Source organism: Megalobrama amblycephala, linkage group LG17 (genome assembly GCF_018812025.1).
Source record: "Megalobrama amblycephala isolate DHTTF-2021 linkage group LG17, ASM1881202v1, whole genome shotgun sequence".
Lineage (NCBI taxonomy): Eukaryota > Metazoa > Chordata > Actinopteri > Cypriniformes > Xenocyprididae > Megalobrama > Megalobrama amblycephala.
Genome location: NC_063060.1, coordinates 30,139,106 through 30,160,968, shown reverse-complemented (window position 1 = coordinate 30,160,968; position 21,863 = coordinate 30,139,106). Strand labels below are relative to the sequence as shown.

At 38.1% G+C, this 21,863-nt stretch overlaps 1 protein-coding gene across 2 annotated transcripts in view; it reads right to left on the bottom strand.

The window, feature by feature from the left end:
- chd7 (chromodomain helicase DNA binding protein 7) overlaps positions 1-21,110 on the bottom strand; it is a 58,553-nt gene extending 37,443 nt beyond the window's left edge. Inside the window, exon 1 of one of the 2 annotated variants that reach the window (XM_048162432.1) lies at positions 20,811-21,110. The gene's annotated coding sequence lies outside the window, so the exon portion shown is untranslated. The remainder of the gene's footprint in view (positions 1-20,810) is intronic. The other variant, XM_048162431.1, reaches the window with a different exon arrangement.
- Between the last annotated feature and the right edge of the window lie 753 nt (positions 21,111-21,863).

Here is a 21,863-nt window from a genome sequence, read left to right as displayed (position 1 = left end):
GGAGTATTAACACAAATAGCTCTAGGTGAGAGCAAGCCTCTTCCATTTTGTTCACTTTAACCATGCTTTATTAAATTTTCAGCCAGTGAGTCACAGCTGTTGAGAGATATGAGAGCAGTTGAAGGGTGGTGAGACTGAGGTTTTTTTTTGTGCAGTTAAATCAGTTGTAACTGACTCTTTGCCAACCTTTGATCCCAACCCCCATTCTCTGTTCCTTCTGCTTCCAAACAAAAGGGCCAACACACACACACAGGCACCAAGCTTAAATTCATTCATTCTTTACAATTTGTTGATGGTGACGATAGAACAAAGGAGTTTAGAGTGAGGCAGCAGCAGAAGCAGTGGTAGTTAAACAACAGCAGCTGCCAGACCAGGCAGGCAGATGTAGGAACACAAGCAGGCGGCCCACCTGCTGAAGCCAAGACTTAAAACCAGCCATGTTGCCGCCTGCATTTGTGATCGTTTCTGGAATATTCTGGAGTATTAGCAAGGTGTAAATTCATGTGCACGTTAGGCCTGGCCGATAAAGCGGTATTGATATTTATCGACCGTACATCTTAATCGATAACGACAGAAAAAATGATCAATATAACTCTTGATGTAGTGTCACTTAAATGCGTTAAAATGTAAACAGACATGAAGTTTGGTCAAGCTCGCTCCGTCCCTGGGTCACAAAGAGACACGTTATGAGTGACATGCAAACAACGCTGAAAACTATGCATTTATTGATTACATCGTTTCACCACCAGGTGGCAACAAGTGAGTTAAATTTGACGCTGAATCTTCATTCAGCAGATTCTTTCAAATACACTGATTCATACAGTAATGAAACAAGAGTATTTATGAGTGAGTCATTGAATCATGCATCCAAACAGATTTTTTAAAAATTAGTTCCAATAAAATAATTTTAAAATAGACTGCAGCAATTAATATTTTTGTCAGAACCTCTAATAAATTACGTTATTTCGTTCTCTTTCAGAATCGTGATAGTTTGACAAAAGTTACTCAATTTATCCAGAATTGTGCAGCTCTAAGTTTCTTTAACGCTTATTTAATCTTCATATAAAATAAGATTTGTTTACATTTTATTTTTTATTTAAAATTATTTGTTGTTTGCCTTAATTAAAAATGCATTGGTTAAATTAAAAAACTTTTTCTACTGGTTTTTTTTTTTGAAAAAAAGTTTTTTTTTTCTTCAATAATTATCGATACCGAAAAATATGAAACATTATATCGTGATAATTTTTTATCTGTATCGCCCAGCCCTAGCACATGTACTTAACCAGCTTGTCCCAAGTGCAAGGTAATCAGATGAGCGGGGGAATTATGTAGATGTGAGATAAACCAGGCAAGGGTGGGGGAAGATGCGGCCTGCTGATGGTCTACTCAACCACAACTGCCTCCATGTGTGTATAAGTTAGCAAGCGAATATGCGCATGTGGGGGGGTGGCAAGGAATGCATCGCCTCAGCTTCAACTACCCCACAAGAAAAATTTTCCATTCCAAGCTCCTCCCATTTGGTTCCTCCTTCAGCCTTTATTCACCCAACCCCCAATTTCCCGCTTTCTCTAGGCCTCTCCACATGGCTGTTAAAACTATCCTGGTGAAAATCTACTCTGACCAGCCTGATCTAAGGATCAAAGAGTCACACTAAAACAAGCTTCAGCTTGTTCCATTTTGAACATCTTTTAACAAACTGTGCTGCAAAAGTTCTGGACATGAAACTTCATAGTTCATTGTTATACGTCACCACGGCAACAAATTACAGACAAAGCCCTTTCTGGTCATAAACTAGAGTGACAAAGGAGTACATGAGTAAAACTAGATACCTTCACAATTTTGTAATGAGCTAGTGGTCGTGTAGCTTGGCAGATTGTCGTCAAGACTTCCTGTAAGCCAATAATCACAATATGCAGTCTCTGCTACAAACCACACAGAAAATAAACAATACACTCGTACACACCTTCACCAAAACCAGCAGACAGGCACAAACAACCATTCATTCAACTGATAAGGATGGAATCCTTTTTGGGCAGACATAACTAAACCCTTCTTAACTTTTTTTTTTTTTTCCCTGAAGCCTTGAAGATGGTGACAAGCTTACAAACACAGCTAATCTTAACAGGAGAAGTGATCGGAAGGATGAGAGATGCCTGTGGGTGACAGCACCACAACTTTAATCTCCTCACAGCTCTAGTTAAGAGCAGGAAGAGGAGTCTCAACACCACAGCCATAAATCAGTCCCTATTTACCAGAGTACTACGCTACTCTTGCTGCACTGGCGGGGGAGGGTGGGAGATCCTACAGAGCCATGCTAAAAGCCGCAAATTTGAATCCCTATGATCAGATTTGGCGTCTAAGCCAGCAGGCTGACCATTCACCCAATTCTCTTTGGAGTGACAGATGTGGCAGAGTGCCAGAGCGGCTCCTTCTGGAGTGCCACACCCCTCAGGAGGAGCACAAGCCATAGAGCAAGAGCACCATGACGTACACACTGACTCATAACGTAACTGCAGCGAGTGGGTGGCCAGGCTTGCCCCTGACCGGAGGGCAGAACAGGAAGTGAATATGCAGCCATTCACAACCACAAAAATACACTATGTCACTAAAATGACCTTACCAAGCCAAAACAAACACATTTAAGTTGTCTACAATATTTGTATCCTCCAACATAAAAGACAAATGACCAGGCTAAGAAAAGTCAAGAATGTGGATTTTAGACTGTGCTGGATTTGTAAAAAAATAAAAAATAAAATAAAAAAAAAGTTAATTTTTTTTTTTGAACTTTTGACTACCGAGAAACAAGAGGTCTACGAAAAGGAAAATGTCAATTTGACAAATTACTGCAGGCGAAACCAGAACATCTTTGAAATAAAATAGTTTTGATCCCTTTACAAGAAGCAAGGTCTTTTTGATTAGTTTGGTAAAGCAAACAAATTTGGCCTTTAAAAACATGCCCCATCACACCAAGACCGAATAATGAGGAATAACACCATTCAAGAGTTATAATCCATTTTAAAATCGTACATTGTAATTCAATGTCAAGAGGAAAGAATGTACTGGGCAAGTAACAAATACTCTGGCAACATTACAACATCCAGCTTTAACATTACCAGTGATTCATAGCTCAAGTTATATAGGCAAAAAGCCTAGAGCAGGTGAAAAGTGTGGTTCAGTGTGAGACTACCGTGCTGCATAATAAATCTGAATAAAAATCCACTCACAGGCAAGTTATAGCCACAATTCCCAACCCCTCACTGAGAATAACTGAATGCTGATCTAGCAAAACTGGAGTATTCTAAAGAGACACTGTGCTGATCATGTGATCTGCTGGTCAGTTTATACTTCTCAGTCCATTTCTATGACAATGAGCCAGTTTACACAAGCAGTAATAATCAAAATACAACAGCTTTTTGCTTAGTCAAGCTAGTGTTTAGCTGTACCCAAATACACAATACAAAAAGCAATGAAATACATTTGATGGATATTTACACATTGTGCTTACTAGGGCTGGACGATTAATCAAAGTAAATCAAAACCGAAATTCAGAATCTCTAAACAGACAATTTTCCCATGTTGGTTATTTCATTTTTTTAAATCCTGTTAATACTATCCCCTTAAAAACATACTACTGCGTGTGTAGTCACAGGACTCCGCCCCCTTCAATCAGCGGCATGGAAGCAACACGGAGGCGAATTCAAACGGTGAATCAACACAGACAGCGTGCAAGCGGTAAACCCAAAAGTGAGATCACTTTCACTTGCATCTTCACTAAACTTTGTCAATTGTATGTGTTTTAAGTAGGGGTGGGACAAAATATCGACATGGCGATATATCGTTGTCCTTCTCTGTGCGATTATGAGAATCGATACGCTGACCCAAATATCGATATTTTAATTAATAAAATAAAGTGCTATAAACAGTTTTTCTGTTCAAAGCGTCGCTAATTCAAGGTGGCGCTCAACACATGAATGAGGGAAACGTGAACATAAGTTAATTAGCCTAAGAAAAAGAGTTTTTAACAGGATGGCATATAGCAATGTGAGTAAAATAGATGCCCTAGCCACGTTTAAGTTCAAAGTCTTGACGCACTTTTATACCATTGATGGGACAAGTGTAGACATCTTTGACGTTCTTCACCGAGCACTTAGATATACACGGGAGTGTTTGAAAGCATATATTAGGGATCCGCTGATAGACACTTGCTTTTGAACGCTCCGTGTATATCTGTGCAAGCGCTCGGTGAAGAACGTCAAAGGGTCTGTTTGCACCTGGTCACTTCATGCATTTTCTCTGATTGGACAGCTATCCGATCGTGAAAAGACCAGGTTTAAATGCCCTCCGAAACGCATTTGAGACAGATTTAAATCCGATCGCTTAAACCTTACCAGTGCTGTTGCCGCTCTCTCCTATTGCTGATGGTCAAAATGCACCTCATATTTGTTGCTTTCGGTGACGAGAACTCCATTAAATCTGCATATAGCATGGGAACTGAAGATCGAATTTATCCGTTTTGCGGGTAAAGAGAGAAAACCTGCACTTAACCTTTTCACTGGCATTTTCTTTTCACAGTTAGACATATATCGTGATGTATTATTATAGGATTGTCTAGCAATATATCGATTATCACAGAATCTGTGAATCGCGATATCGTTATCGTGAGCCATGTATTGTGATCGTATCGTGAGGAAACCTGCGATTCCCACCCCTAGTTAAGGCTTGCCAGGTTGGACATTTAAGTGATTTTACACCACTGGATGTGTATTATACTGAGCTACTGCGCTGATGCACTGTGGCACACAAACACTCATACAGATAGTAAGCTGCACATCACGTGAAGATTGGGCGCACAGAAACTCGCTGTCAATGCTGTGATTTATCACTAGAGTAGCTTAGCAACTCAACAGTTATAGCATATATTTTTCTACTTTTGAAGTAACTACAACCCACAGCTTCACAATTAATAGAGAGATGGTATGACTAATTCACACACGCAATCACTCTCTCATTAATGCATTCAAATAAACGTACTGGTATTCTGCTAATTTGTCTGTATCTGATTTACAACAAGCAGAAATCTGTAAGAAATGTTACGAACCATAGATAAAATAACTGCTGAAATTGAGCTGTCACGTCAGAGCACTCTTTCATTAGGAAAAAATATCCCACTTTTAATAGTCAAGCATATTTACAGTACAAACATTGTTAGTGAACTAAGAGCAAAAAAAAAAAAAAAAAAAAATTCAATCGTAATCGAGCTCAAATGTTCAATTAATTTTAGGTCATATCGTCCAGCCCTAGTGCTTACCTTTGTCTCTGAGCAGGCATACAACAAAGAGGCCAACTGTATTCAAATTAATATGCATACAAAGCTTAGCTACAATTAAAACATGTTTCACTAAAAACTGAACTGGTATGATTTCAGGTAGACTCAAGCATTTACTTTGAAATCAAACAAAATGTATACAAACTAGAGCTGCATGCTGATTCAACCAATGATGAAACAGGTGAAGTATTCGATCGAGTCACTGAATCATTAATTCAAACCATTTAAAAAAATAAATAAATAATTCAAATGAATTATACATTAAGTATACTTCAGCAATTAACACTTCAGAATCTCTAGTAAATTACATGCCATTTTGTTTAGTTGTCTGTTCAGAATCATGGGAGAATCGTGATCTCTATTTGAAACAAAAAATTGTGATTCTGAAAAAAACAAACTTATAGTTTATAAGTAGCAGCTCTAATACAAACAAACTTATAGAGAATGTAATAACATGATAAAGGTCTCACTGAGGAACAAAATAGGCAACATCTCTTGCCAACTACGTGAGAATGGAAGGGATTCGTGCAACTCACTATCTTCCTTAAAATCAGTTTCATAACAGTTAAGTTACACAATGAAAGAAAGCCAATCAGTCGCACTGATAACTGATTATTTGACGTCATGGCTACACGAGTAGTTCACTGAGGTTTTTGCTGATCCTCATACAAAATATAGGTGCATGTGGTACTCAAAGGATAAACAAAACCGCCATTAATGTTTGATAAAGCCTTATTCTATGAATGCATATTTTATGAACATTATAGGTCACACTTTTGATCTTGCATGAACGTTACATTGAAGGTCACTGGAATCTTAATATAGGCTAGAATAATAAATTGGAGATCTGGTTAACTAAAAGAACCAAGAAAAGTAGCAAAAACCCTTAGTAACAGGTGCCAACAAAACATCAGTATCTCTGAAATTATGCCAACAATAAACTCACGTTTTATAAGGGTGACCAAGTTCATGCTATCTTTCAATAATTGTTCAACAATCATCTTTTGACACTAGCGATAAACATAAGAGCAGTCTGAGCCGGTTTTCAGCCATCTGTGTCAGAGCACCAACCCGCATTGTTTTTTTCCTGAAACCAAACCAACCAACGTGGCCTTGCCAAAAGAGCAATGCACGGTGATACTAGCACAGAAAAGAGACTAAAGGGAAAAGAAAAAAAAAAAAGTGGGGGAGGAAAGGCCCACCAAGTGCGTGTGATTGCAGTCATTAACACCGACAGTCTCTTTAATGCACTCGGCAAGCAAGTCACTGATTAACCAATCCTACCTCCCCAATTTTCCCCATTTCACAGGGAGCTTTAAAACCTTGTTAAGAGAGGGCAGGTCTATGGCCACCTGTGGTTTGTCTCTTGAGTTTAAGTTTAACATATGAGGTTTGCATCATAGCAAAAGGGGGGGCTGCACTCAAAACAAGCTCCTCGCACAAATGCTCTCCAGCAGCATTCCTTTTATTTCATTCCCCCCTTCAACAACCCCCACTAGAAGCTGTAACTGCAGCTGGGCATAATTTATATGTGTGCATCTCCACATTATATGCATGGGCGGGGGTTTGGAGGGGGTGTATCTGTGGCAAGTAACTGAGCACAAAGACGGTGTGAGGGTGACACAGGATGTGACGGGTGGGTAGCTGGAGAGCAAGCGGGGGTTAGGACCGTAGAGCTGCTCCATTTGTGTAAACTGGTTCTTTTACACAATGCTGCTGTAATTAAACGGATGAGTTTTTTTTTTTCTTCACACTTCATGCTAGCTCACCCATTCGGGGTTTAAAAAAAAAAAAAAAAATTAAAAAAAAAAAAAGTTGCATGCGGAGAGCTGTGCACTCCGTGCATGATATGATGTAATCCAACATATTACAGACCAAATATGAAGCAGTTCCTATTAGAAGGTACAGTTAGACAGCAACATTTCAGGCACGCAGATAAAAACAAGAGCTTGAGTGCGCTAAAAGTCACAGAGAGAGGAAGCGGATTTGGGGGAAAAAAAAGAAAAAAAAGAGGAAGAGAGAACTTTGACCTTCACTTCCAGACCTGCTGTCACCCAGCCTGCCTCCAGCACTTGTTTGAGTACCAGCTGAGAACCTGCAGCAGGGTCAGCTGGGGCAAGAAGCCATGAAACTCCACTGTTCCTCTAGCAGAAGACAGTTAAAGGCTTTAAAGCAAATTCATCACCACCGTGACACTGGCATAGTACGGAGGAAGCTTGACTAGATCAGGGCTACAGATTAACATTTCCAGATGCAGATGTGTAAAAAAAATGTATAGGGACAATTTTAAATATTCTACTCTTATTAAACGTACCATTGTTCTTCTATAGCATCATACTGAACTGACCGACAGCTTCAGTGATTATAAAAAGGAGCACTTTTTACTACATGATCGGCCCAGATTGGTGACCAGCTGGTCAGTCTCACGTCTTTCAGATTCCGAGCCGTTCCATTTTGCTACCAGCAGCCAAATACAATAGATGTAGAAAGACGGTTCACTCCTATTAGTTATGAATGGGATAAACTGCAACGCACAATATGATGTAATACTTCCCACCTTCTAAGTATAGATCGCTGATTGATCAAGTCATTGCATCACTGTAGCTGCCGTTAGAAGCTCCGGTTCCCATAGAAACTAGAGACTCGCGCTTAGGACTGCATGTGCATTTCTTCATCTAGCATGAAAAAATGCATGGGCAGTTCATGTCAGATTTTGTTGCTGATTTGAAATATGTTATTTAATTATGAGTTCACCAAGCAGATATATCTATATCTATCTATAATATATAGGACTTGTTCTTGGATGCCCGAAATAGCTGCCATGAGGCACTGCAAATATGGCCGCCGAGTGAACAGACTTTCCTTGAAAAGAACTTTGCAGTGGCACAGGCAATAACGTGTGGCGCGTTCTCACTTTTCTCTCCGATGGCGATGTGATGCACACTGGCCTCCTCTCTCTCACTTGTCTCATTCGCACTGGTTAAATAGTACTTGTATTGCGCATAATTTTAGTCATTCCCACAGGTTTTGTGCTCACACCAAAAGTGCACGCACCACTGATCTACATTAGTGGAGTGCACAAGCCGCTTCGCAGTCTCAAACAGCTTGTGAGTCACAAGTACCAAAATGAGTGGCTTACTGCGCTTAAACGGTCAAATACATACAAAATTGTTTCAAAATGCCTGTCTTGGTGAGTATTCAGTTAAATAGTCAGTTCTGGAATGTTAAATAGTTGAGAAAGAGAATGCATGTTGTGTAACAGTATATAGGGTCCAAACTCTTAAAAGTGATGCAGTCTAATATTCCTGCTGCTGTCATGTTAAATCAAAGAACAAAAGACAAAGAAAAACACTTTCTGCTCTTGACTGAATACGTTTTATGACTTTAATTGTAAGCATGAATCTGTATTTAATTTTTACAATGAAGACTATCCAGTGTTATTTTACATTTGATATGACATTACGACTGAATTACACTAAGCAAGTAATTTGAATAAAAGTTTTTGTTTTTCGTGAGAATTTGTGACTTCATACTTCAGTACAAAAAAAGTGCCAAACTTTGACAAAAATTGATTTCTTGATTTGAGATTGAGATTTTATAATGTCTAAATATAAAATTAAAAGCAAAATGTGTGCAAAAAAATATTAGTGAGTGGAAATGGCTAAAAAGCCAAGTGCTCCTCTGCCACAATCTACTGGTTATAGTGGAAATTATGTCTTTTTTTAACTTTTAAATAAAAGTTTGTTTGCCACAAAGTGTTAGTTTTCCTACAACATTTAGTTTTACAAATGGGGACAATCTTTGAAGAATGAAAACATAACCTGTTTTTGGTCATCACATTAAAATTAACATTTAAGCTTGACAATATTTAGACCGTCAAAGTGCTGGGAAAAAGTGTGAAGCACTTTAAAAAAAAAAAAAGTCATAGATGAGTGCTTTATTTTCACTCTCAAAAGTTTGCATGAACCCTGAAATGAATAATGTAAAAACATTCAACTATTTCTGCCACAATACGATTATTACGGTTAACGTTACCACATAAAATCCATGGTGAATGTTGTTGAATTGTGGACTGAAAAGGCTTCTATAACTTGTTCATTCATGGCACAATGTCTCTCCTGGTCAGTGCTTGTTTCCATGTCATCTGATAGCTATATATAGTTTGTAACAAAATTCTGTGCTGAATTCGAATGTTTCTCACTAGATCTCGCAGCGATGTCATTAATTCTGCGGCGAATTCAAATGCCTTCTCACTGGATTTCCCAGCGCTGTGTAGTAATGGTGTCGCGTGATCAAAGATCGACCTGCAAGGACGTGTTCTGAGCTCACAATGTGGTGTCTATATTGGTCTAAACTGATAAAACGGTCCATGACGCGCAGCTCAAACAAGTAGCGTGCTTTCGTTTCATTTGGGATTTCTCAGTCAACAGAAATGGCAGCTCTTATTTGGGAAATGTGGTGATCGCACCAGTGCGACCTCTAACAAAATTTAGTCACACCTGCAAGGAAAAAAGCAAAATATAACCATTTGGGCTAGGAATGCCAACGGTTAATTGACGATCGATTCATTGTTGATAATTTAACTGATAAAACTTATCGATCACCGATCAAGCGAGGTGCGTATATTTGTGGTGCATGTGGCACACAAAGCACGTGTGACGGGGCTGGATCTTTTGCTCATATTTCACAATATACAAATTACGCATTTAATGTAATGCAAACTATAAAACAAATTATATCTTCCGCACGAGCAAGACATTTAAATTGGATGTTGCTCTGCCAGAAAAAGCGAAACTGAATAACGGCGTGTGTAAAATGTGCTAGCTATATTATAGAGTGACATGCTGGAGGAAAAAAAAAAAAAAAAAAAAGGTTTCATTAATTTGTTAAATTAAAACTAAGGTTACTACAATTGTAGCCATAATTGAACTAAAATGAGGGAACGAATTTAGTTGTGAACAGAACAGTACACAAAGCCGCTTAATTCAAATTTATGGGCTCACGTACCTCCCATTCAGTATGAATCCAAATGTTCCATTGTCACGATGTAACTTTTGCCTACTAACCAATTATTTATCTTGTAAACAAAACTTTATACTTCACTTGTGTCAAAATATTCACATAAAGAATTACATGTGCAAAAATGCGTTTTGATCATACCACAGGTGGTGGTAGCAGTTATTCACACGGAACTGTACAGCCCTACACGTCATAGTTTAGTTTAGGATCATTTTACATTTTAAAATGACGATAATGTTAATTGCAAACTTTGTGATAGTGTTTTAAAATACAGCACTACGACGAGTACCATGATGACAGTATATGAAACAGCCAACAATAAAACCTCCATTTAAAGTAAATTGATCCAAAACATAACTATGGCGCTCTCGCATTATTGTATCAAATGATCATAAATCACATAGATTCACTTTACAATCCTACTACTAGCCTTTTATTTACATGTAGACTAAAACAACAAAAACTTTATTCGGATGAGGAAGCAAGTGTTTTGAGCATTTGCACATTCTGTCATGCTGGGGACTAGAGCTGCATGATTTATCACAATTAAACCACACGCATTTTGGCAAAGGCTGTGATTATTTTATGCGCAGCTTGTCAGAGCTGTACGGCTCTGTGAGCAGTAGTAAATGCGCCAGAGGACGCTCTTGCGCAGAAACTCCAAATACACACTGCTGTAGAAGTAGATAACACACGTCATTCCAGGAAATCCCCATGGGCATCATACTATCGCTGTAGCTGAATAAACTGAAGATTGAAACGCTTTGATTGATTAAACATGACTAATAAACACACGACTGCCTTATTCTGTGTAAGAAGCCACATCATCTTACAGAAGGATGCTAAACTCATTATGAAGTGATTTGGGAGTAAAAACATTAAATGTTATCATTTGTTGGACAAGATGTTAATAATTGCTTCTCATGTCTGGAAAGATGTTTGACGCGTTGCTTTTTCAAATGTACATAAGCTACTCAAACTCGCAGTGCTTTCAGATGGATTAGCATTTAGAGCCATACTTCTTTGACAAGCTGCACATAAAAAATAAAAATAATCACAGCCTTTGTGATTTCATAAATCGCACTAAGAATAGTGTTTAAGCGTGATTTCAATGTTATTTTTCATATCATGCAGTATTAAGGTTAATGATTAATCGATCAATTGATTGTTAATTTAAACGACTATCGATCATGGGAATGATTGTAAATTTGACATCCCTAATTTGTTTGCAGTCTGGAGCCCTGCTGATGATGATATTTGAAATTAGTACTTTTATTCCACAAGGACGTAGGAGTGTATAGAAAATATCGATACATGTGAATATTGCAATATAGGGTTGCTCGATTATGGCAAAAATCACAATCAGGATTATTTGACAACACTGAAATCACGATTTAATTATTGGTCATTGAACATTATTAAATAAAGTCTTATTTTATGAAAAAAGTAATTTTGGATCCAAGTAAAATTTCACAATTATCGATAGGCTACTTCAGCAAAAACTAATAGTAGGTTAACTAACGTAGGCAAGTACAAGATCCTCAAAACAATTAAAGATGACAAGTAAACAGTCAACTCATCAAGAATAAATCAATTACAAACTAAATGGACAAATAAATACAACATACAAAAATACAAATGAAATAAACAGTGCTTTCATTTTTCAGGGAGATGTACTAACAGTGGTATTCAGTAATAGCCTACAACAGTAACACTGATAAAATAACACTGCATAGTCTTCACCGTACACATTAAATATAGATTAATCCTAATTAAAGCTACAACATTTATTCATTCGAGAGCAGTGAGTGATTTTATCTGCCTTTTGTTGTTTTATTAACATTAATGACAGATTGAAGCAGTAAAATTGTGCTACTGTCACTTTAAGACTGAATGCACTGATCCAATACACTGTTACACAAGTTCGTTCTCAACCGTTTACATTTACTTAAGACATATCCGACTGCGTTTATGAGGATACTTGCGAAAATGACATTCTGACATATTTGGGCGTAGACTATTTGACCATTTAGGTGCGTAAGCCCACAGTATACTTCGCTTATACATGTTCCACCCCTTCTCGAAGAGCGTGCACAGAAAGCCACCTGAGGACATTGTCTCTTTCAAGGCTTAATGCACTTAATGACACTGGTTAATATTAGGCACGTTCTACAGTTTAGCAACAGTAGAATGCATTTTACAACACTCACTTACTAAATGGCAGTGTTATCTCAGAACGTAAACTGTGACGCAGAGAAGCGCAAGGGTGCATCTAACGTTAGCATTAGAAACCCAGCTCACAAGATGATAGTATTATAGGGCAATTCCAGCATTATGGATGTGACATTTGCAGTCAAAACTTGAAATATAAATTCTCAGAATGCATTTAATACCAACATATTGAACCATCAGTTTATAGTCCCTTATTAAAGGAGTCCAGACATTAGAAAAAAAGTCAGTAAATACAATCGTTTTATATTTTAGATGAGCAAAATATACGCGCGTTACGGATGTGAAAAAAATTTAAAAAGGGTTGGCTCTCCAAAGAACAAATTATTATATAACGTGTTCGCCTTTATGGGGAAAAACAACGTTATGGACGTGACGTTATGAAAATGACCGCTCTGAAACCGGTACAGAAGACAGCTTTATAACTTTCAGACACCTCAAGCGGTAATTTAAACCACCACATGTTGATATCTGGGATACCAATATGGTAAGACTGCAGAAATAATCAACTTTATACTAAACTTTATACCCTGCAGGTCTATTGCAAATGGTTATGGATTATTTCCCATGTTGACAAGCGTGTGCATGGTTCAAGAATCAATTTAGAGACCATGATTTTCCTGTCAACAGAACGGCTTGCTAAAATATTTACAAATATTAATGTTTATTAGGGCTGGGTAAAAAAAAAAAAAAAAAAAAAAAATTCTCGATTTTAACAGATTCTCATTTTTACGAACCGATATTGATTCTTAAATCCCAAAAGTCGATTAGTCTAGTCTGTTTTCAGTTGATGAATGAGCAGAATATGTAGCGCCTCCCATCCAATAAATAGCAATAATCTTTGTGCTTTGTTACTTTTGATATGATGCAAAGTCTCAAATTTCAAATGACATCCATCTTATGAGATTAAAAAAAAAAAAATTACCGTTTTGGCGCTGTTTAATGTGACGTGACAGATCGCTTTAGCGACTCAGTTAAAGAGAAGCGGCAGCACGGAGCACATGTGAACATTCTCTCCTCTGCTTTAATACCAGTTACAGCGTGAAATAAACATGACTAAACATCTGAAGGCATGTTAAAATACATCCGTATCATGTCACATGAAATCGCTCAGTGTTTCAACCTCAGAAAGACGTCAGCTTGTAAACAATGTCACGTAACGTCACATTTACCTCAGAAAAACATTCAGTGACCATAAACTCAGTAAGCTAGAAAAGTGTACTCTTGAAAGCAACATTCTGAAATCTAGCTATGCACCATTACATATTCATTATCATTTTTAATGTTCTTCAATGTTTGAATAAATCAGTTATGTCAGCCGTGATTTAAATGTTTATATCATATAGAAATATGATTATGTAACTCTAAACTTTATTTATAATAAAAACATCATTGAGTGTAACTTAAATATTTGTATATAATAAGTTAATTTAACCTTCAATATTATTATAGTAGTACCAACTGACTCCCATGTGTAGTTTAAAGCATTAGTTGAGAGATTTTTTTCCTCTAGAAAATTTGCCATGTAGCCTACTGTAACTGAAACTACATCCAAAATAATCGCAATTGAATCGAAATTGGAATCGAATCGTGAAAATTGTGTCAATACCCAGCCCTAATGTTTATCATAAAGCAGTTTAAAATCGGAGGTTTTCCCCACAGTCAGGTGAACCGATTGACACTATTGTCACTCGCAATCATGTCAGTTTTATGTTTTGTGTATGAATGATCGCACAGTTTTCGGCTAGTTTGCGCAGTTTAAAGCAAAGTCTTTAATCAAAATCGTCACATTTTATTTTAAATGTCAAAATTATTGCAATATTATTATTATTTTGTCAGCTTGATTGCAGGATTGTGATCAATAGGCTATTCATGTTTTAACCAACAGGTAAAAACGCGACATCCTGAGGGAAGTGTCCTATGAGACACAATGCTCTTCTGTAAGTTTTACTGTATCATAGGCCTACCTTCTGATGTTCATATTTTGTTCTGTAACTGGCAAAGAGGAAGGGAAGGTCGTTTTTTTTTATGGTAAGGATGATCTTTGCATGGAATTGTCCTACACCAGCACCCGCTGCGATGTACAGAGCTGCAGTGTAGACTCATTTTGGCTTCCACTAAGGAGATCCACTAAGATCATAGAAATGAGTCATGCTGTTTGCAAAATAAGTGTTGTTAAATACTTCAGAAATTAAAAACCTCTATACGGTTAACATTTGAAGCAGGATCCAAGAAAAAAAAGTTATATACAAACTATATACACACACTGGTGTTTAGTCAAGTACGTAAATATGCGCTATGTGCTTTCAGTGAGAAAACAGAAGTTAAGAAAGCATCTGATCTTAGCGATGTGGATATGCTTGCGCAAGCTCTGTAATTCAGTGTCATAAAATGAATTATGAATTAAGCACCACTTTATTCAGAATACAAAAAAATTGTGCTGATGTTCTGTTACAGGGACTGATAAACGCAAATGCAGATCCCAGTTCTGATTAAATACTTTTTTTTTTTTGCATATGGTGGTATGTTCATTATGACAGTTTTTTCTAAAATTAGAACCTCTGCCTAAAAAAAAAAAAAAAAAAAAAAAAAAAAAAAGATTACAACACCTTTCTTACAACACCTTTCGTACTGCAATATATCGTAACCCCTGTATCATGTGTATCATGACACTCATCGCATCACCGTACTAGTTCCCAATGCACAGGGCAATAGTGACACCAGAACAATAAAAATTTTCATGATTCTGAAGGGAAAAATACAGAATTATGTCAGACATGCTTGTACTCTTTCACTTACTAAATATATTTAAAATAATGTAGAGTAGTTTAATGTAGTACTGTCACTGAAACTCTGTAAACTTTCATTTTTTCCCCTCACGCAGTACCTGACTTGCGCATTTGTTGGATCTTTTACACTGACTCTTACAGGGCGTACTATGTCCTGTCTCTCCCTTTATTAATGCACTTACATGATAAGAATAAACCATCTAAAATGCTTTGAATCATCAGAATACTAAAACGAAAAACACAAAAGGTTGATTTAAAATAGTTTGTGCTTTCACTTTAAGGAGTGCCGCTCAAGCGTGTATGCGCTTCAGGTGATAAATGCAATCAATCACAGTTCTATTCGCAAAGCATGTCAAAATGACTTCAAACTTTAAAGGCTTAATTCATCCAAAAATTAAAATTCGGTCTTCATGTACTCACCCTAATGTCGTTCTCGCACGTCACTTCCACATTGGAACGTCCGTGTTTACTACAGTATGTGCGTTGTTCAGTAAATCTGTTCATCATATAAAGCAAACGTTTCTCTTCAGAAGACTTGGATTAAACCGCTCGATTATTTTTATGATGCCTTTATGACCTTTTTTTGGGATCTTTTAAGTTAAGGGAATGGACTTTAAAAGGAGGGACAGAAATCAAGAAATCTCTCAGGTTTCCTAAAAAAATATCTTCATTTGTGTTTAGGCAAGAACACAAGCCGACACCGACGAACTAGTGGCGATGAAAGCAGACTGCAGGGGTTGGCTCACGTCGGCAGCGTATGTGTCCAAAGTTGGCCTGACACACCAAACCAACGCTAAACAGCGACGGCCAAGTAGCATGTTATTTCTGCACCTGCGTGAGATGAAATGCCTTTCCGAACCAGCAGGTGGCAGCAGCTGAACAGCTGCTCATGATCAGAATGATCAGATGGCCCGACGGACCCACAAGCTCCAATGCCGATTCAACATGTTGAATCGGCTGAAAAAAAGCCGACGAGGACCAACTTCAGCCGACAGTGCGGAACACACTGAGAAAACTTAGTCGGCCGATGAACAAAAATTGCCCGAAGGCCGACCGCCGGCTTGGTGTGTTCCTGCCTTTTGGAAGATGAACAAATCTTATAAGTTTGAAAAGACATGAGGGTGAGTACATTAGAGAAATTTCATTTTTGGGTGAACTATACCTTGTACGGTAAGCCGAGTCTTGGATAAAACTAATATCGCAATTAATTATTCACATCACTGATAGTCGTATTTTTCTATCGTGATATATCGATATAACAATACATTGTTACACCCCTACAGTTTTCACAAAAATATCAAGCAGCACAACTGTTTTTAACGCTGATAGAAGGGCTGATGATTTTAAAGGCTGATTTATACTTCTGCGTCGAACCTACACCGGAGCCTCTGTGCCGTAGGCTATGCGTCCGTTTTCCATTTATACTTCTGCGTCGTTGTCCGCGTCGACGTGCATGCTGACCACTAGTAGGCAGTGTCCGTGGTAACGTTGAGTATCAAGGCAAAAGCCGAAGCAGCAGCAGCTTGTCATGTATGTTGTCAGAGAAGCTTACAAATAGAAATGGCAAACAGGTAACGACTTTTGTTGCAGTTTGACTGCATGTGTCCCCTGAAACAGAGCGTTTTTCATTCCTATGGAAGTTGAAAACGCTCGCTTTTCTCCTATTGCTCCGCGTCAGTTGTTTTGACCCATGGGAGGGGTTCTGGGCTGGCAGACCAATCACAGCGCTTGCCGTCTGTGTAGAATTTACGCGTTGTTACATTTTTGAAGAGGTCCACGTCAGGCTACGTCGTAGGCTGTTTGTAACATGGGTCTGCCGTAGCTACTTCATAGGCTACTCGACGCAGAAGTATAAATCACGCAATATCGCGTTCATTATCGCAGATGATCGCCTTCGATAATGAACGCGATATTGCGTAGCTTGTCAGTGATCTACGGCTCTGTCTATTAAATGCCGCTCCTTTTGAAAGCAGGTGATGGCGATTTAGCGGTAATCAGGGAACTGGCTTTACTGACGAAATGCGCGTGACAATCGCATGCGATATATCGCCCAGCCCTAAATCAGCCTTAAGGTTTTATATCCTGAGGCTTTGATGACTGCCTGTAGCCACATGGGACATAGAAATGACCTGAAGAGAATTACTACATTAAATCCACTACTAAAAAGCCTACAGATTCAAAGCATGTGTGGCTTTAAGTAATTATGACAGAAATAAGCAAGTTTTAAGTTGTTGTACGAGTGGAAAAAGGCTGCTTTGTTTGACAAAAAAAATTGGGGAAATGGCACTTAAAAACAGTGTGAATTGCATGCACGACAATATTAACAGCGGATGTGATTATGAAAGCTTTGACAGATATTTTGAAAGGCATTATTAAACACGCACTAACAGAGGGGCACAGATCATGGTACAGACATTATTTTTGCACCACTTTGTTTGCTGTCCATATAAAAGTGGAGTTTACAGAAACTTTATGAAAAACTAAGGTCTTCAAAGAGAAAAAAAACAGTAAGAGTATCCTATGCAGCAGGCCCCTAAAATTGGAAAACTTTACCTAAATCTTTATCAATTAAAGACCAGCAGCTCTCATTTGAATATTAGAAGACTCATCCATTCCAAGCTATTCATCTGAAACTGTTCCTCCATCTTCTGTGTGGCAGGGAAGAGGGGGATGGTCAGCGAGAAGGGAAAAAAGCCTGCTTGTTTTGCAGCACAACAGGCCACTGCAGCCCTCCTGCTAACCCACGGCAAGAGAGGAGGGGTTGGAGGGAAAGGGCCTGCACACTACGATGCTGTTTCTGGCGTAGATTGAAAGCATGCTGTCAGATATCTGAAATACCAGCTTTGAAAGCACTGTCCAATACCAGTGTTTATGTGCACATGTGTTAATGCAGGGGGTGCCTGACCCACATCTACCACAGTCCTCCAAATTTATCACAGCTAGTCCCCAGCTTGTTTAGTACCAGGATGGTTTGCATGAATTTAAAATTGTTAAAGAATTAACATTATACTTTTACAAAATATAACTATGGCATCGATTTTCATGTTCATTGTATTGTTTCAAGGCACACAGGAGACTTTTTCCCCCCTCAGTTTCATTCAGGCACATACAAAAAATATGGATCCATGGACATTTCAAAAGGTTTAAAGCTGCTGTGTGTAGGTATCTAAAGGCCAAGGTCAAAACAACACTAATACTGATTCAAATGCATTAATAAACATAGCTGACCAGATCTTGTATGAATATCTTATGCAATTCACTTAAAAGTAAATTTAACAAGGATGAAACGTGCCATACTTGCATTTAATCATAAAACAAGGTGAGGTACATTATTTTCTATCTCATTAACTAAAGCATACAAACTAATCAAAACGACTTAAATGTTGCTGAGATAATAAAACAGTGTAAGTAACCCATTACTGTTCGTTTAAAGTGGCAAAATTGGTTATGAGAACAAACAAGTTGCTATCGAAAATTTCGTTAGTTCAATAAAACGTTGAGCAGGCTAAATCAATAAGTATTTCTCTGAACATGAACTGCAACTCTGAAGCTTATGTAACTCTTACAAATAATGTTTTCTCTCGGATCAAATCAAACCCAGCATTTCGATGTGGGCGAAGTTATGCAATGTAAGCGACTTTACACTAGATACTAATGTGTACTGGAACAACAACAAGTTGGATTCAAACTTTCTCTGAGGACAAAAGAGGAACCGGCACTTGACTTTTCGATTTGATGCAACTAGTGAACAAGCCCCGGCAACCACAAGAAAAGGCAAGCGAGATGAAAAGCCTAAAGCGACTACAAAGCAGCCTCACATATGCTCCGCCATACCGGCTTCATATCTGCTCATTGAGTGGACCGACACACATTAAAAGCTGCCATCTTAGGTTAAAGACTTCAGAGGCAGCGAGACAACGACGATACCATCTTTCAACGATTCTTTGTTAGATTTTCGAGTTTAAAAGAGGGTTTTAAAGAACTTTTTAAACACTAAATATGTTAACGACAATTATTTTAGTTCATTTTAACGACAAAATACAGATATGCGTTAAAATGGCACAAAAACACTGCAGGATAAATTATAAATGAGCTTTTCCCCTATTCGTGGCTGTACAACGCTGTAAATGAAGCAGGTGCTTTTCAAGTTTTCTGTGTGGCGTTAATATGGAGATCTGATAATAAAACATGTTCGGCTTTATATATATAGTACGAAATAAACAAAATCGTAAACTTTTGAAAACACGGAAACTCTCCCAAAGATAAACCAGGTGCATTTTTTTCAGTTCCCCTCAAATAAAGTGTCGTCCGATCCCTACTCCCTTTAAAACCCTTATACCTGTTGAGGGGAAAAGGGGACAAAAGAAACGTGAGATGAGTTGTGTCCAGTTAGCAAGTTAGCTTGTTGTGAGACAATGAAGTCGACGCTGTCCGTCTCTTACAGCAGATCGGCCACTTCCAACTAGCTAATTACCTCAACGCACGTCTGTCTCTCCAGCGCACCTCTCACAGCCGACCAAACGATTGAAATAAAACATTTTTTCCAACCCAGAACACAAGCAACACCTATGAATTGTGATTCGTAAAACAAATTGAAGTTAACTCCTATAAACGAATAGATGAAGAAAACGAGGAACTGACCATCTGGCCTCAAGCAACCTTCCCCGGTGTCTATATTGTCCTTCGGACGAGCGCACTGGCTTTGCTGTTTCCACACACTGTTTCGAGCATCATCGAATGTTATATAAGCGAAAAGCACAAGCTTAAAACTTTAAGGTTATTCTTAGGTGCAGTTTTGTGCACGTGAAAACTATTTTTGAGTGTAATTGTTGATACGAGGGGTCGGGGATCTCCCTCATTCAGCTCGGCCAATGACTCACCTCTACGTTCAAACCACCTCGTGTCTCAACAATTAGCTTGCTAACGAAAGCTTACTTTATGTGGTTTTGAAAAAAATAGTTTTATCAATTTGTGAGTAATGTGAAGGATATAAGTGATTTTCTAGACAACGAATATAATAAATAGTTTGTATACAATTTAACTAACATATTTCTCTCTTCCACCCCTATAGGGATCCGTGCGGCTCTATACAATGCAGTGCGCGTGAGCTAAACGAGCTAATGTTAGCATGTGCTCGAGCTAGTTTGAGATTCTTCGATAAGTTAAAATGTGGAGAAACGAAAAACTAACGTGCTGTTTCTGTGTTCCCCGTGAAACGTTGAATTAAAAGAACTTTTCGCTGTTTTAAAACACAATTTACACCGCGGGTACCACCAGGGTACAAAACAAGTTAAATGTACACTCAAAAACAGTTTTCTCACAATGAAAGTACGGGTATATTTGTACAACAATGTTAAAAACGCTAAGACCTACCTAATAAGTTTGTGTGCGACTGATAAAGTTGGTTGATTCATATTGTATCATTAGAAAGAAAGGATATTCCTTACCCTACTCAACGCGGGTCAGTTTAGGGTTTTCACCAATTAACTCCTCTTCATCTATCCCGAAAATCCGTTTAAATACGTGAATAACTGTCGAAATTCAAATTCTGTCGGTAAAGTCGGCGTCTCAGCGTCCCGTCCTCGCCGACTCTGCTTCTCTCCTTTGTGTTAATTTCACTCAATTCGAGTTTAATCCGATCGATCCAGGCAGTCGCGTTCTCGTGTCCTCTCCTCTAGACACTCGCGCTCACCTTCCACAGGCAGGGGGCGCGTGCATGACTTACTGGATAAACATGCGTGCGCGTGAGTGACCTCGCCGGGCTGTGACGCAAGTGCTTTTTTCTTTTACTTTCCAGGTCTCTATAAACATTACGTATTGTTTCGATATTGCAGTTTTTCTCTTAAAAATCAGTCTTTAATATTTTTATATCACATTTCGTGTTTTGAAACTTTTTAGCGCTCTTTTTAGTGAACATTGTGCATATATCATATCATATTTTAAGTTTTAAATAATCTTTGTGCGCTGACTGAAAAGCTCATGTAAAGATCTCAATGTACAGCAGTTCTATATGTTAACACAATATCTGCATGAAGCATTTATGTTGTTTTTTTACTGGAATGCTGTGAATCATTTTGTCTTTCACAGTTTAAAGAATTAATAAGCACGCTTATTATTAACATACTGTGCTTGCTTTCTTGAATCTGAGAAATTTTCCATTCACAACTTTACAATTATTGGTATAATTATACGCAACCAAGCTAAACATATATAAGCTGAATTTACCTGACTCGTAAAACAACCAATCCCTGTTGGCGTCGGTACCCCGGATGTTCAGGTCTATATGCCTACACCTACATACACATTCGGGTTGATGAATTCCTCACACACACGTTTAATCATCAGTCGTTACACGTTATGGTTCCTGTATTGTCGGATTATTTCACTTTAACTCATTTTCTAAATATTTATGGTAAGAAAACTGCTAAATATACATTTTATCTTAAACAGACGCTTTATTCGTATGCAAACCAACACAAAGCCAGTCCCGTTGTATAAAA